The sequence below is a fragment of the Lynx canadensis genome, chromosome A3 (assembly GCF_007474595.2).
Source record: "Lynx canadensis isolate LIC74 chromosome A3, mLynCan4.pri.v2, whole genome shotgun sequence".
In the NCBI taxonomy this organism is placed as follows: domain Eukaryota; kingdom Metazoa; phylum Chordata; class Mammalia; order Carnivora; family Felidae; genus Lynx; species Lynx canadensis.
Window position 1 is genome coordinate 26,731,618 of NC_044305.1, and position 14,248 is coordinate 26,745,865.

Genomic DNA, 14,248 nt, shown 5'->3' on the forward strand with positions numbered 1-14,248 from the left:
GCTCAGGTCATGACCTCACAGTTCAGGTCGAGTTCCAGCCCGGCATCGGGCTCTGTGCTGACAGCTAAGAGCCTGAATGAAGCCTGCTTCAGATTCTGTCTCCATCTCTCTCTGCCCCTCCCCCATTCGTACTCGATCTCTCAAAAATAAACTTTTTTTTTTTTTAAGGTTTATTTATTTTGAGACAGAGACAGAGCATGAACGGGGGAGGGGCAGAGAGAGAGAGGGAGACACAGAATCCAAAGCAGGCTCCAGGCTCTGAGCTGTCAGCACAGAGCCTGACGCGGGGCTCGAACTCACGGACTGCGAGATCATGACCTGAGCTGAAGTCGGACGCTTAACTGACCGAGCCACCCAGGCGCCCCCAAAAATAAACGTTTTTAAAAAATTAAAAAAAAAAGAAGAAATAAAGAGGAGCCCTTTATTTTGGGTAGATGAAGGCTTCCGAGGGCACTCTTTGTAGCCCCTCGGGGCTCCTCGCAGCCTGCCCAGTGAGTCTGCAAACCTGGGTCCCGCCTGGAGAGTTCCCAGTCTGCTGGGGGAGGCGGTCACGTCCCTATACCCGATGCTGTGATGGGGAAACACAGGAGGCTGAGAAGGCATGGCCCGGAGAGACCTCCCTCCGCTAAGGGAGGTCAGGGAGGGCCTTCTCCTAAGAGGAGGCAAAATCTGGGCTGAGATGAAAAAAGATGAGGAAAAGCAAGACAGACGCTCCTGAGCCCCAGCATTTCACCTGTGGAGCAAGCCAAGGACGCAAGTGCCACATCAAACTGCAAAACTTCGAAGTCCCATAATATAACATGTGGTGAGAATGTGGGGAAACCACCCTCATCCCCTGCTGGTGAGCGTGTAAACTGGTATGATCACTTCGGGGCTCAATTTGGCAATATCCAGTAAAAGTGCACCCTGGGACACCCTGTGACCCAGCACTTCACTCCCACAGACACTCCCTGCAAGTTCTGCACACCAGACACCGGAGACCGGCGGGGGGAGGGGGGGGAGACATGGCGGCTTTGTCTACAGCAGCAACAGATGGAAAACTACCTCCTTGTCCAACCACGGAAAGCGGAAACAAAATGACAGTGGCACAATCGGCAAGAGTTAACGGGAAGGAATTAACCCTATGTGTATTCTGCTGGAGACACGCAAAATCTGATGTTACTTAGGGAAAATGCTGAATGATTTTTTTAAAAAGCAGAAACACAACAACACACACAAGTAACACTAATATCAGGGCACCTGGGGGGCTCAGTCGGGTTGAGCGTCGCACTTTGGCTCAGGTCATGATTTGACCCATCTGTTAAGTTCAAGCCCGGCATTGGGCTCTCTGCTGTCAGAGCAGAGCCCTCTTGGGATCCTCTGTCCCCCTCTGTCTCTGCCCCTCCCCTCTTGCCCCCCACTTGTGCTCTCTCCCAAAAATAAATAAAACATTAAAAAAACCACACACACAACAAGTAACACTGATACATGTATGTGTAGTCAAAGTACAAGGAAATATGCCCAAGTCATGGCTAGTTGGGGAGTGGGTGACAAAAAGTCTTGGAGAAAAGGGCAGCGGCTCTGGTTACAAAATGTCAGCCCCGGGGGCGCCTGGGTGGCTCAGTCGGTTAAGCGGCGGACTTCGGCTCAGGTCACGATCTTGCACTCTGTGAGTTCAAGCCCCGCGTCGGGCTCTGTGTTGACAGCTCAGAGCTTGGAGCCTGTTTCAGATTCTGTGTCTCCCTCTCTCTGACCCTCCCCCGTTCATGCTCTGTCTCTCCCTGTCTCAAAAATAAATAAACATTAAAAAAAAAATTAAAAAAAAAACACACAAAATGGTCAGCCCGATCTGTAAAGTCTTATTGTTAATTATTTTTAAGACATAATTTTGTTTGTTTATTTTCTGTTTTTGTTTTTTTTTTTTTTTTGAGGGTTGGGGGAAGGGCAGAGGGAGAAGGAGGGAGAATCTTAAGCAGGCCACACTCAGCAGGGAACTCCATGCCAGGGCCATGAGATCGTGACCTCAGCCGAGATCAAGAGTCCCAGGCTCAGCCAACTGAGCCCCTAAAGTTTTATATTTTAAAGGAGATGAAAGGGGGGCAAATACAGCGCGCTGCCCACAGTTGGTAGCTCTGGGTGGTGGGAATGTGGTGTTAGGAGCACAAATCGCTGTTACTAGTCGGTAACTTTTACATTTCACAGCACAAGTTAGGCGAGCAATGAGAGAGAGACCGCGGGCGTCTCCAGGCAGCGGGAGCGGCACAGTTACGGGTCTAGGGGCTGGAAGTGGAGGGGTGCGCAGGGGCACCCCGACCGTCCGCTGCAGGCGGCAGAGGTGGGGGGCAGAGGGCGGGCAGGTTGGCAAATGGCCCCGGAGGGAAGAGCAGGAGGCCGGGAGGAGCCCAGGGGCGGGGACTGCGGGCCCAGCGGTGCAGGAGAGGCCCCGCACCCCGGGCTTTGTTCGGGGCGCGCACCCGCCTGAAAGGCATTCCTGGGCACGGTGCCCCGCCCCTTGGGGACGCCTGGCGGCTGGACCCGCCGCGCCGGGCAGATGGGCCGCCCGGCTTCCCGCGCTAGACCCGTGGGAACCGAGCCTGGAGGGCGGGGGCGAGGGCGCCGGGAACCGCCCCGGGGGGGAGGGGGCGCGTGCAGATGGGCGGGGGCCGCGGGCGCCGGCAGATGGGTGCGAGGCCGGCCTGGGGCCGGGCGACAAAGTCTGGGGGCAGATGTTCGCGGCCAGATGTTCGCGGGATGGGGTGGGGAGCCTGGGAAAACCCAGCTTGCTCTCCCGCCGGCCTCCCCCTGCGGCTGCTGAGGGCGAGCAGCGAGCAAGGTGCGGCCGGGGTGTCCACCGCCGGGGGCAACTGGGGAGGAGGGGGCCGAGGCAGGGGTCTAAGGGCTTCTCTAGGGCAAATATGTTACTTCTGGCCCTGGCCCCCAGCCGCCCCACTTGTCTCAGTTAAGTGCCAGAAAGGAATCTGGGCTGAAAGCTCTGCCCCTATGCCCTACTCCCGCCAGCCACCCGTATTAACGCGGCGTCCTGGCAGGTGGACGTGTGGAGGTGTCCGCGCACAACCCGGGGCTGCACCACCACCGTCCAGGCAGCAGTGCTGGCTGACGTTTATTAAGCATTTATCGGACTTAACATCATTACCTTAATTGTCACAACCACACTGTGCCGAACGTGCGCTAAGTTCCGCTCCGGATCGAGGGAGCACGAACATGGAGGTCATGAAGGATAAGTGACTTGGCCGAGGTCACAGCAATTTTGTGGCAGGGCTAGAGTCGGAGTTCAGGATTCTGGAAGCCTGTGGGTTCCTGGATACCACACTTCTTTTCCTGTGTGCTACGTGCTTTGCAAACTTGATTCTTACCCTCGATGGACAAGAATTTGGGGAGCACCTATTGTATGCCTGGCTCTGAGCCAGCTGGGATGTCATAGTGAACACAACAGACAGAAGTCCTTGTCCTGTGGGAGTTTGTGTTGGGGGGGGGGCACACAGTGAACAGGGTCAATACAATATATATTATCTAATGATAAATATTATGGAAAAAATTAAATCAGGAAGGAGGGAATAAGGAGGGCTGGTGTTTGGGGGGGGGGTGTCAACAAAGTCCTCTCTGCAAAGGTGATATTTCAGTAAAGAACTTGTTCTCCGGGTGCCTGAGTGGCTCTGATGGTTGAGAGTCCAACTTTGGTTCAGGTCATGATCTCACAGTTGGTGGGTTCAAGCCCCACATTGGGCTTTGCACTAACAGCGCGGAGCCTTCTTCAGATTCTCTGTCTCTGTCTCTCTCTGTCCCTCTGCTCGTGCTCTCTCTCTCTCAAAAATAAATAAATATTTAAAAATTTAATTAAAAAAAAAACCCACAAAACTTGTTCTCTCACTTCCTTCAGCTATCAGGGGAAAATATTCCAGGCAGAAGTCACAACCAGTGCCAAGATCCTGAGGCAGAAGTGTGCCTGGTGTGTTCAAGAGGCCAGTGTGACTTTAGCCAGAATGAGCAAGGAGGAGGGTGCTGGGAAGTGAGGTCAAGGAGATATGGGGGAGTGGGTAGAAGGCATAGCTGGGATCATATAGGCCACAGTGAAGACTTTGGTTTTTACTCTCGGTGAGGCAGGAGCCAAGGGAGTGTTTTCGGCAGAGAGGACTGTGTGACCTGACTCTGTGCCGAATCTCAACAGCTCTGCTGCTACCCCTGCAAAGTCATTATCCCCACTGTGTGAAGCATGGCCCTGACCACCTCGGGTCTTATGTTTCTCCATTTGAATGATGGCAGCAGTTGGTTTAGATCAGAGTTTCTTTCTTTCTTTTTTCTAAAAAAATTTTTAAATGTTTTATTTACTTTTGAGAGAGAGAGCGCAGGGGAGGGGCACAGAGAGAGGAAGACACAGAATCTGAAGCAGGCTCCAGTCTCTGAGCTGTCAGCGCAGAGCCCGACATGGGGCTTGAACCCACGAACCGCAAGATCATGACCTGAGCCGAAGTCGGACGCTTAACCGACTGAGCCACCCAGATGCCCCCAGATCAGAGTTTCTTAACTTTGATGCTTCTGGGTAGGTTTCCAAGTTGGGTGAATTTGATGCATTTTTTTTTTCCCTGGGGGTGGCTGTCAGAAGTGGGGAGGATCCACAGGTCCTAACCACATTGCTCAAGGGTCTGAGAGGGATGTAAAAGTGTTCATAGCAGATTTATTCGGTTCATAGCAAATTTGTTCAGAAGCACCACCAATTGGAAGCAACCTAAGTGTTCAACAAAAGGAGAATGGTTAAATAAACTACGAAATGCCATGTGGCCCTGGGAAATCATGAGACAGCACTTCCACTCTCAGGAATTTATACTAAGGACACACTCCAATGTGTGAAATGATGTATGTACAGGAAGAACAGGCAACTGGAAAAAACCCATCACTAGGGGATTGGTTGAATGAAGGATGTTCTCTCCATATAACGGAATCCAAGCAGCTGTAAAAGAGAAGGAGGAAGCTGCCTGTTACAGGGATCTAAGATCGACACGGTACATTGTTAAGTGGAAATAAACCCCAAACAAAATGAGTTGCCGAGTATTATGCATATAGACTGCCGCCACTTAGATTTTATCTTATTTTTTAATTTTTTTAAATGTTTATTTATTTTTGAGAGAAAGAGAGAGTGACAGCAGGGGAGGAGGAGAAGCAGAGGGAAAGGGAGACAGAGGATCCAAAGCAGGCTCCGAGCTGACAGCAGAAAGCCCGACACAGCCCGAACTCACAGACCAGGAGATCGTGACCTGAGCTTAAGTCTGACACTTAATGGACTGAGCCACCCAGGTACCCCATCTACTTATATTTTTAAACAGGAGAAAAATTTAAAAAAAAAATTAAAAAAGAAAAAGAAAAGGGGTGCTGGGGTACCTCAGTCAGTTAAGCATCCGACTCTTGATTTTGGCTCACAGGTCATGATCTCATGGTTTGTGAGTTCAAGTCCCAAGTCAGGCTCTGTGCTGACAGTGTAGAGCCTATGTGGGATTCTCTCTCCTTCCCTCTCTCTGCCCCCCCCCCCCGCTCTCTCTCTCTCTCTCTCTCTCTCTCTCAAAATAAGTAAATAAACTTAAAAGAAAAGAAGAAAAGAAAAAGGATCATATACCTGTTTTGCATTTGCTTGTATCTCACTGGGATACTGATCAATCTCTGCCTCTGAGGAGGAAAACCCAGATGTTTACACTTGTTTATTTACTTGTTTAAAAAATTTTAAGGATTTATTATTATTATTTTTATTAAAAAAAACTTTTTTTTAATGTTTATTTATTTTTGAGACAGAGAGAGACAGAGCATGAACAGGGGAGGGTCAGAGAGAGAGGGAGACACAGAATCTGAAACAGGCTGCAGGCTCCGAGCTGTTAGCACAGAACCCGACACGGGGCTCGAACTCACGGACCGTGAGATCATGACCTGAGCCGAAGTCGGATGCTCAACCGACTGAGCCACCCAGGCGCCCCTCTCCAACAGCTTTCTTGAGATACAATTCACATATCATACAATGCACCCATTTAAAGGGTACGACTCAGCGGTTTTTAGTACATCCTGGAGTTGCACAACCTTCATGACAGCTAAGTATAGAATATTTTCATCAAAATGTTCTAAAGAAAAAGAAATTCCGTTGTCATTAGCAGTCACTCTCCATTTGCCCTACCTCTCAGCCCCTGGCAGCCACTAATCTATTCCCTCTTTTCTGTCTCGACAGGTTTACCTGTTCTGGATACTTCCTATTAGTAGGGGGCTCAGACTGAAGGTGGACCTTCTCTTTTTTGTTGTATGTACTTCTCTAGGATCTGCTTTTTCATAACAATGGACTCATTCTTGGTGTAAAAGCTGGTTACAATGGTAATACATACTCATATAAAGAATTTGGACATGCAGGTCAACTCTAACAAAATTAAAATCCTCCTTAATCCTATACGTGCACCCATAAATGCAGAGAGAAACCTCTGAACACTTAAGTGTGTGTGGGGGGTGTGTGTGCTGGATTTGGGCAAGTTGTAGGAAGGCACTGGGGAGCAGCCGGGGGGTGGGGCAGAATCCAGTGATTTCCAAAGACTCCGTTTATTATGACTTATTTCTTTAAATAGGTAATACATTTTTATTTATTTATTTTAACATTATTTATTTTTGAGACAGAGAGACACAAAGCATGAACGGGGGAGGGGGAGAGAGAGAGGGACACACAGAATCGGAAGCAAGCTCCAGGCTCTGAGCTGTCAGCCCAGAGCCCGACGCGGGGCTCGAACTCACGGACCGCGAGATCGTGACCTGAGCTGAAGTCGGACACTCAACCAACTGAGCCACCCAGGTGCCCCTACATTTATTTTTTAAGTAAACTCTCTGCCCAATGTGGGGCTTCAACTCATGGCCCCGAGATCAAGACTTGTGTGCTCTACCGACTGAGCCAGCTGGGCTCCCCCAAGACTCCATTTAAAGAGGCAATGATTTTGGGGCATCTGGGTGGCTCACTTGGTTAAGTGACCAACTTCGGCCCAGGTCATGATCTCACGGTTCGTGGGTTCGAGCCCCGTGTCGGGCTCTGTGCGGACCCCTTGCTTGGAGCCTGGAGCCTGCTTCGGATTCTGTGTCTCCTTCTCTCTCTGCCCCTCTCCCGCTTGTGCTCTGTCTCGCCTCTGTCTCTCAAAGATAAATAAATGTAAAAAATTTTTTAAAGAGGTCATGATTTTGATTTTCTGTTGCTTGCTGTAACTGGTAACTATCCCTGCTCTCAGAGACCTGCTGGGAATGCTCTCCCCCCTGCACCCCACCCCCACCCCAGGTCCCTGTTACTTGTCACAAGGCAGAAGTATGCATTTATTTGGGGACTCATGTATTCAGGAGCCTTGGGTTTCTGCAGGGTGTCAAACCAAATGGGGATAACAATTCAGCCTCATTCAAAGAGGCAACAGTACAGAGACAGTCTGAAACCAGGCAGGGCACAGGGCCTGGCATCAGCAGGTTGCTCAACAGAGTAGAGGGAGATGAGGCAGCAGACTCTATTCAGTCATTAGGCACCTGCTGTGTGCCAGGCTCTGGCCAAGTCCTACATGAGTGACATTTAGGCCTTCGTCCCTTCCTAGCTTCCTTAGGGGACTTTTATGAAGCCTTTTCCAGGATCATTATCTAACTCAGTAATTGTGAGGATAAATAATGGTGGTAATGATCTAATGGTAGGGGTTGAGACTTCAGGCTCTGGGGGTGAGGCACACCTCGATTCCAACCAGGGCTCTGATGCTTTGGGGACCGTGGTGCTTTGGGCACACGGTCCGTCTTCCCTGGGCCTCAGTGTCCTCTTCTGCAAATGGGATTCTAGCAGTGCCACTCGGAAGGTTGTGGTGGGGAACCATCCTGACAAGGATGCAGCGACTCCTGACACTTTGTCATTGATCTGACTCTCCGGTGTCCATAGCCCACGCTTCCTGGCGCCATCCCCACGGAATCCTTTCAGCCAACACCGTGCCCCAGGTACATCGCCTCATTTTGCAGATGAGGAACCTGAGGGAGCAGACGGCTGAGGGGCGTGGGGAAGTCGAGGACCTGGGCGCTCTCCCCGTGTCTGACTTCCCAGGAACACGGGGGCAAATGGGGCTGGGGGCTGGGAGGAAGGGGCTCTTCTCCTCCACCCTCTCCCCCCTTCCCTGGGAAAGTCCAACAGGTGGCAGGCCGAGGCGCTGGGGGCCATTGTGCGGGGGGCGGGGAGGGTCGGAGGGCCCAGTGTGTGTCTGGGAGAAGATGGATGCCTTCATTACCATGTGAATCCTGGGAAACTGCCACCGGGGCTGGGTGGTGGGTGGGCGCGGGCCCCAGGGCGGGGGCTTGGCGTTCACAAGGCCTGGACCACACAGCAGCTGGGAAGGGGGTCCCTGTGGAATCCTAAGGGACCCATTAAAAAAACTCAGATAATGGGAATTCCCCTCTTGTCTAATTTCTTATTTTAGGACATCTCCATCCTGTGGGGCTTGAGAGAGACATCGATTGAAAACAAAAAGATTTTTTTTTTTTTAAAGGACAAAAAAACCCTTGTTTTCCCCTCTCGTTGATAGCGCTGCACATTTGGGCCTGAACAGTTAAAGTCAGAGCCTTTCACAGCATGCCGCACAGATCAGCAGCTCCGTGGGGCATTTTCCAGGCTGTTCCCTGAATGGCTCTTTCATTCCTGTAAAATATGTCCTAGGTAAATCCAGGGTGATTAGCAAAGAGTTGCTGAGCAAATTGGGAGAAGCAGGTTTTCGGCTTAAAAAACAAAGATGTCATCAATTTGACTGGAGCAGAAAGGACTGGCCAGTGCTTGGAAAGGAGGCAGGCGGTGGAGGAAGATAAGGGTGATCAGAACAACCCCAACAGTGACCAGTCACCAAGCACCCGCATCTCACGGGTGGGGAGAACTGAGGCTTCAGAGGGACCCACGCAGAGGGGAGCACGGACCACAGAAGGAGACCTGGAACACAGACCCACACACGTAGGCAGGAAGAAGGTTGCAGAAGTTCCTCCAAGTCAAGCTTTTCCAAAAACCCTTCATAAGCTAGACACTCTCCCAGTCATGCACGATCGATCTTGCTGTCTCTCACACCGCCACCAGGGCAGGCATTTGCTCACAAACACACACCCTTAAACACAGCACAAGTGCATGTTCACAGATGCAACCAGGTGGAGGCACGTCTACAACACTGTCCCACATAAGATGTCCTCGTGCTTACGACATACTTGTACAGACCCAAGCACACAGGGATTCTCGAAAGAACACATTCGGTCTCGCTCTCGCAGGCACACACACGTACTCCTAAGTGCACAGGGCAACTCTCCAGAAGAGAGGACCCGGGTCCAGCAGAGAGGGCCTTGGCCCCTCCCCCACCTCCACACTTGGGCAGCTGGCTCCCCAGCCTTTGGCCCCTGGGTTTTCTCTACTGTCCCCCACCATCTGTGACGCGTGTGTCTAGTGTGCCTCCACCCCCTCTTCCCCATTCCAGCTGGGGTGCCCCAGCTGGCCCTTGGGGGAGCCCGAGAAGCGGTGGGCATCCGGCTCTTAGCAGCACGGGTGGGCACCTGCCTGCGGGGACAGGCACGTGAGGCCTTGAATGCAGAGCCAAGGGGCTCATTCTTCTCTGGGTTTCCTTCCGCTGTCCCCGCAGGGCTGCTCCAGGCGGGCATGGGGCCGGGCCACTCCACTCTTTAGCTTTGAGGAGGGCAGGGCCAGAGGGGAGGAAGGGCTCACCGCAGATCCCAGCGGGTCTCATCCGCCACCACAGGGGTCTGCCTTCACATGCAGATAGCCTGTTTGTCTCACCTGGTCTGCCTTTAAATGACAAAAAAGGTTGGATGCAGTCAGGGCATTAGCTGAGTTGACAACTGACCAAAATGGGAAGGGGAAGGTTGTTAACTGTGGAAACAAAAAAGGATGTCAACATAGATGCAGCCTAGATATAATTTGCGTTACAAAAAAGACATAATGAGCATTAAAAAAAAAAAAAAAAAACCAAATCTGAAATCTATGTTAAAGTATCAACGGCAGGCAATAATCTCTGGGTGGCAGGAGTATGCTGTTTTCTCCATTTTAAACACATATTCTAATTTTCTACAGGGCATGGATGCAGCTTCTGGATAGTAACAGGTTTTGTAAATGATTGTTTAATGGCATAAAAATGACAAGGAGGTGGTGGCCTCATGGGAGCCCAGCGCTTGGGCAGGCTCTTGATTGCAGGCGGGCGGTGGCTGGTGCCTTTCTTCTGTGCCTTTACTTTCCTCATCTGTATAATGGGACTCGCCACATGGCAATGTGAGCTTTAAGGGTGTACTGCATGTAAACGCTTGGTGCTCGGGACACAGTAATGTGCTCGATAAAGGCAAGCTGCTCTTCTTATTTTCCAGTGAATGTTTTCTGCTTACACTGCCAGGGTACAGTGTCATCTGTACTGCCCGCAGGGGAAGGGTGTGCGCGAGTCCCCTAGGCTGACTTCCCTGTGCAGGTTCACACGCATACAGATCCGCCCATGTGCGCACACCCAAACGTGCACATTGCACACCACGTGGAACATCACGTACATGCACAAGTGCATGCAAACAGGCGCCAGACCCTTGGCCAGGGCCCCTCGGTTGGGCGGTGCTGACACCCTCTCAGTTCTCCACCTCCGCACCCTTCTGTCCCCAAATTCTTTCAGCTGAAAGTCGCTGGAAATCGAGGCTTTTTCCTGGCACCTCACCAGGTCCAGGGCTGCTTCAGGGGTCTTAGGACATTTGTAAGGGTGAGAGTGGTGTAGGTGAAATGACCTCAAGCAGGGGTGCCCGGGTGGTGGTCAGTGGTTAAAGCATCAGACTCTCGATTTCGGCTCAGGTTAGTCATGATCTCAGGGTTTTGTGAGCATTGGAGTCCCACATCCGGCTCTGCGCTGACAGCATGGAGCATGCTTGGGATTCTCTCTCTGCCCCTCCCCTGCTGCATGTGCACTCTTCTCTCAAAAAATAAACATGAAAAACCCCCAAAACTTCCAAGGAAAAGGACAGAGGTAAGTAGAGCTGGGACAATCTGGGGTTGTGTCCCTGCTGTGCTACAGAGGACCATCTGGATGAACTTGGTCCACTCTCTGGCCTGCTCTCGTCTATTCATGTCCAGGCCCTTGCCCTTAACATCACTATCACTGGCCTGTAGCTCCACACTGGCTCCTGACTCCATTTCTAATGCTTAGAAAGGACCATGTCACTCCCTTGCTCAGAATCCTTCCTTGGATCCCCACTGTCTCCAAGATAAAACCTACACTCCTTGGCCTGGCCTGTGGGACCTGCTTACCTTTCCTCATTTCTTACTCTTTCTCACTCTGCTGGCTCTCTCCCTCTTTCTCACTCTCGCTCATCTGGCCCCTCTGCTCAGGACTGGATCTCTCCTGGAAGCTGTGATCTCTCCTCTGTGTATTTGACTTGGAGTCCAACAAATTGTGCAAATCAAATCCTTGCCATTTCTAGCTCTTCAGGACCCTGGGCAGGTTTCAGACCCTTCCTGAGTTTTAGATGCCTTCCTTTGCCAGAGGCAGATAATAGTTAATATTTCTTTCTGCTGAGGTTGGATTTCTTTTATTCTCCATTTCATTTGTATTATTTCAATTGTATTTGTTTTTGAAAAGTATGTTCACCTGGCTCAAAATCTTAAAAATACAAAATATACAAAAGAATACCAATACAACAGAATTTCCTCCCAAGCTGACCAATTCCTTTTTATCTTTCTGGCCCTCAAATTTACCCCAATAATATCTCTTTTTACACATCTGGTAGATGCTTTGGTAATATCATCTATGGAGGACCTGTTACGTGTGCTTCCCGTGATGATTTCACTTAATCCTCACAGCCACGCACGAGGTAGATGGGGGAAACAGGCTCGGAGACAAGAAGCCCACTTGCTTGAAGCTATACCTCTGGTAAGCGGTGGACTCAAGGTAACGTGTGTTCGTTTATGAAGTGCCTACTATGTGTCAGGCCCCTAGGGTACTGAGTGTCCTCATCTTTCGGCCATTGGGCCAGGTTTCAAATGGTGGCGGAGGGCGGCTCAGTCCTCTCAGAGTTGGTATTCTAGTGGAGATGGCCCATCACCGTCACCCCATTTCCCGGGTAAGGACAAGGAACAGAAGGGCAAGAAACTGCCCCGTGTCATGTGGTGCTGAGAAAAGAGCTAGGAAAAGCAGACCCGTTCCACTGGTGGGGAAACTGAGGGCCAGAGAAAGGGAGAGGTTTGCCCAAGGGAGTTCAGGGACCACACCCGCTGACCCGACACCACGCTTGGCCGCTTGGCCCCTCCCCACAGGGGGCGGCCCCAGATCGGGCCCCGCCCCCGGCGCTCGCGGCCGCGTCCCTGGCAGCCCGGGCGGCCGTTTCCTGCCTGCGTCGCTGGGCGGGCGGCCGGCCCATCTGGCGGCCCCCAAGAGGCGGGCGGGGAGGCGGCCCAGACTCGCTGGAGCCAGGCGCCGGCCCGCGCCCCCACCCGCCCGGAGAGCCCAGGTGTGGCCGCGGGGGGTGGGGGTGGTGCCTTCCTTCCCGCTCGGCCCTTCCTGACGCACCCGCGGGCAGGATGCGTCCGCCTCCCAAGACCGGCCTGGAATCGCGGAGGGAATCCCAGCGGTGGGAAAGCCGGCTGGGGTCGGAGCACCCCTCCCCAGTATCCACTCCTTGTGAGACCCGGGGTAAGGCTTGCCCTTCCTTGGCGGGGTGGGGCCAGTCTTCCACGTGTGCAAGGACAGCTGAACTCTGACCCTCTGGATCTCGAAAGCTCTCGCCTTGCCTCTAAGGTACCCCGGACAAGATTGTGGAACCGGAGGCACCACTCCCTGCCGCAAGTGTTGACATTATTCACTTTTCAGCCGTTTCACGGTCTATTTCCCCATCACAGTTTGAGCTCGGGAGGGGGGGGGCCTGACCTGTGTCTCCCTGCTGTGCCCACTGACTTGACGGGTGCCCAGCTCATTCCTGGTGCTGAGCTCTGACAGGGTTATCTCAAGGCTTTAACCCCAGAGATTGGAGCGGCCTGGGAGGGGTCTTACCCATTTCCCAGATGAGGAAACAGGACAGAGCGGGCAGGCCCCTCAGGCACAGGGTGGCAGCCAGCCCTGCTCCGCCAGATGCTGACCCTCTTCTCCACGCGCTGCTCCCAAGGAAGGGAACCCGGAATCCAGTACGATTTATGTCAAACAGCACCTGTGGTGAACATCGTGGTCTTGGAAGGCCAGACCATCCTGGGTTCAGATCCCCCCCTGAGCACTTAATGTCTTCTTTGCTTCAGTTCCCCTTTATCTGTAAAAATGATGGTTACTACCTTACAGGGTTGTTACTAACGATCACACAAATGTTTTTAAAATACATAACATCTTGCTAGAAACATGTTAAATACAAAGGAAATCGTTCAGGGCTCTCAGCAGGGCTGGTCCTCCCCATTGGAGCCCCCTGCTGCCTACTGTAGTCAGGGGAAATGGGAGGCCAGAGAGGAACACTTCCTCTATCAGGGACAGAACTTGGGGTTTTTGGAAGCAGTTTGTTTCCCAAGAGTCCCACCCCTACCCAGGGTGAGGCTGGGCACCAGTGCCCACCCAGAGCCCTGCCCAGCCACCCGCCCACCCCCACCTCTCCCGCGTGCAGGCCCAATCACGTTGCCGGCCTGGTGCCATTTTTCCATGGGAATCTGGCTGGGTGGCGGTTCACATCTGGAGTCAGACTCGGAGGCTCTGCGGGCCGGGCCCTACCGCCAGGGCTGGGCCACCCGCTGCCCGGCTGGTGTTTGCCTCAGCTGAATGCTGGTTTAATTGAATTAGAGTGGGCCTCTGCGGGTGCCGGCTGGCCGGGCGGGCCCTGGGATGGCCGCTGCCGAGGTCTGTGGAACATCTGTCCGGGCCAGGACGGTCATTAGGTGGCAGGCGCCCGGCGCCACTGCCACCTCAGCCTCGCCGTGGGGCCGGCGGTGATCAATGAAGCCCTTTGTGGGCCCTGGGCCGCACAGCACACCATGCTGTGTGCCTGGGCTGCCTGCCCCATCTGCTGCCCTCAGAGGGGCCTGTTCCAGGACCACACGGCCTCCCCTCTGGAGGCGGCAGGAGCCGGCAGAGATCCGAGAAGCCCCTGAAAGGGACCCCCTGGCTGGAGAGAAACCTTTGAGATTCCTACCCTTCCTTTCCTTCTCTGTAGCCAGAGAAATTGGGCGGCTGTCTCAAAGGTGCAGAACAGCAGTCAGTGATGCAGGCCCAGGGTCTAGAGGGGAGCTGCACAGTCCTTAGGAACT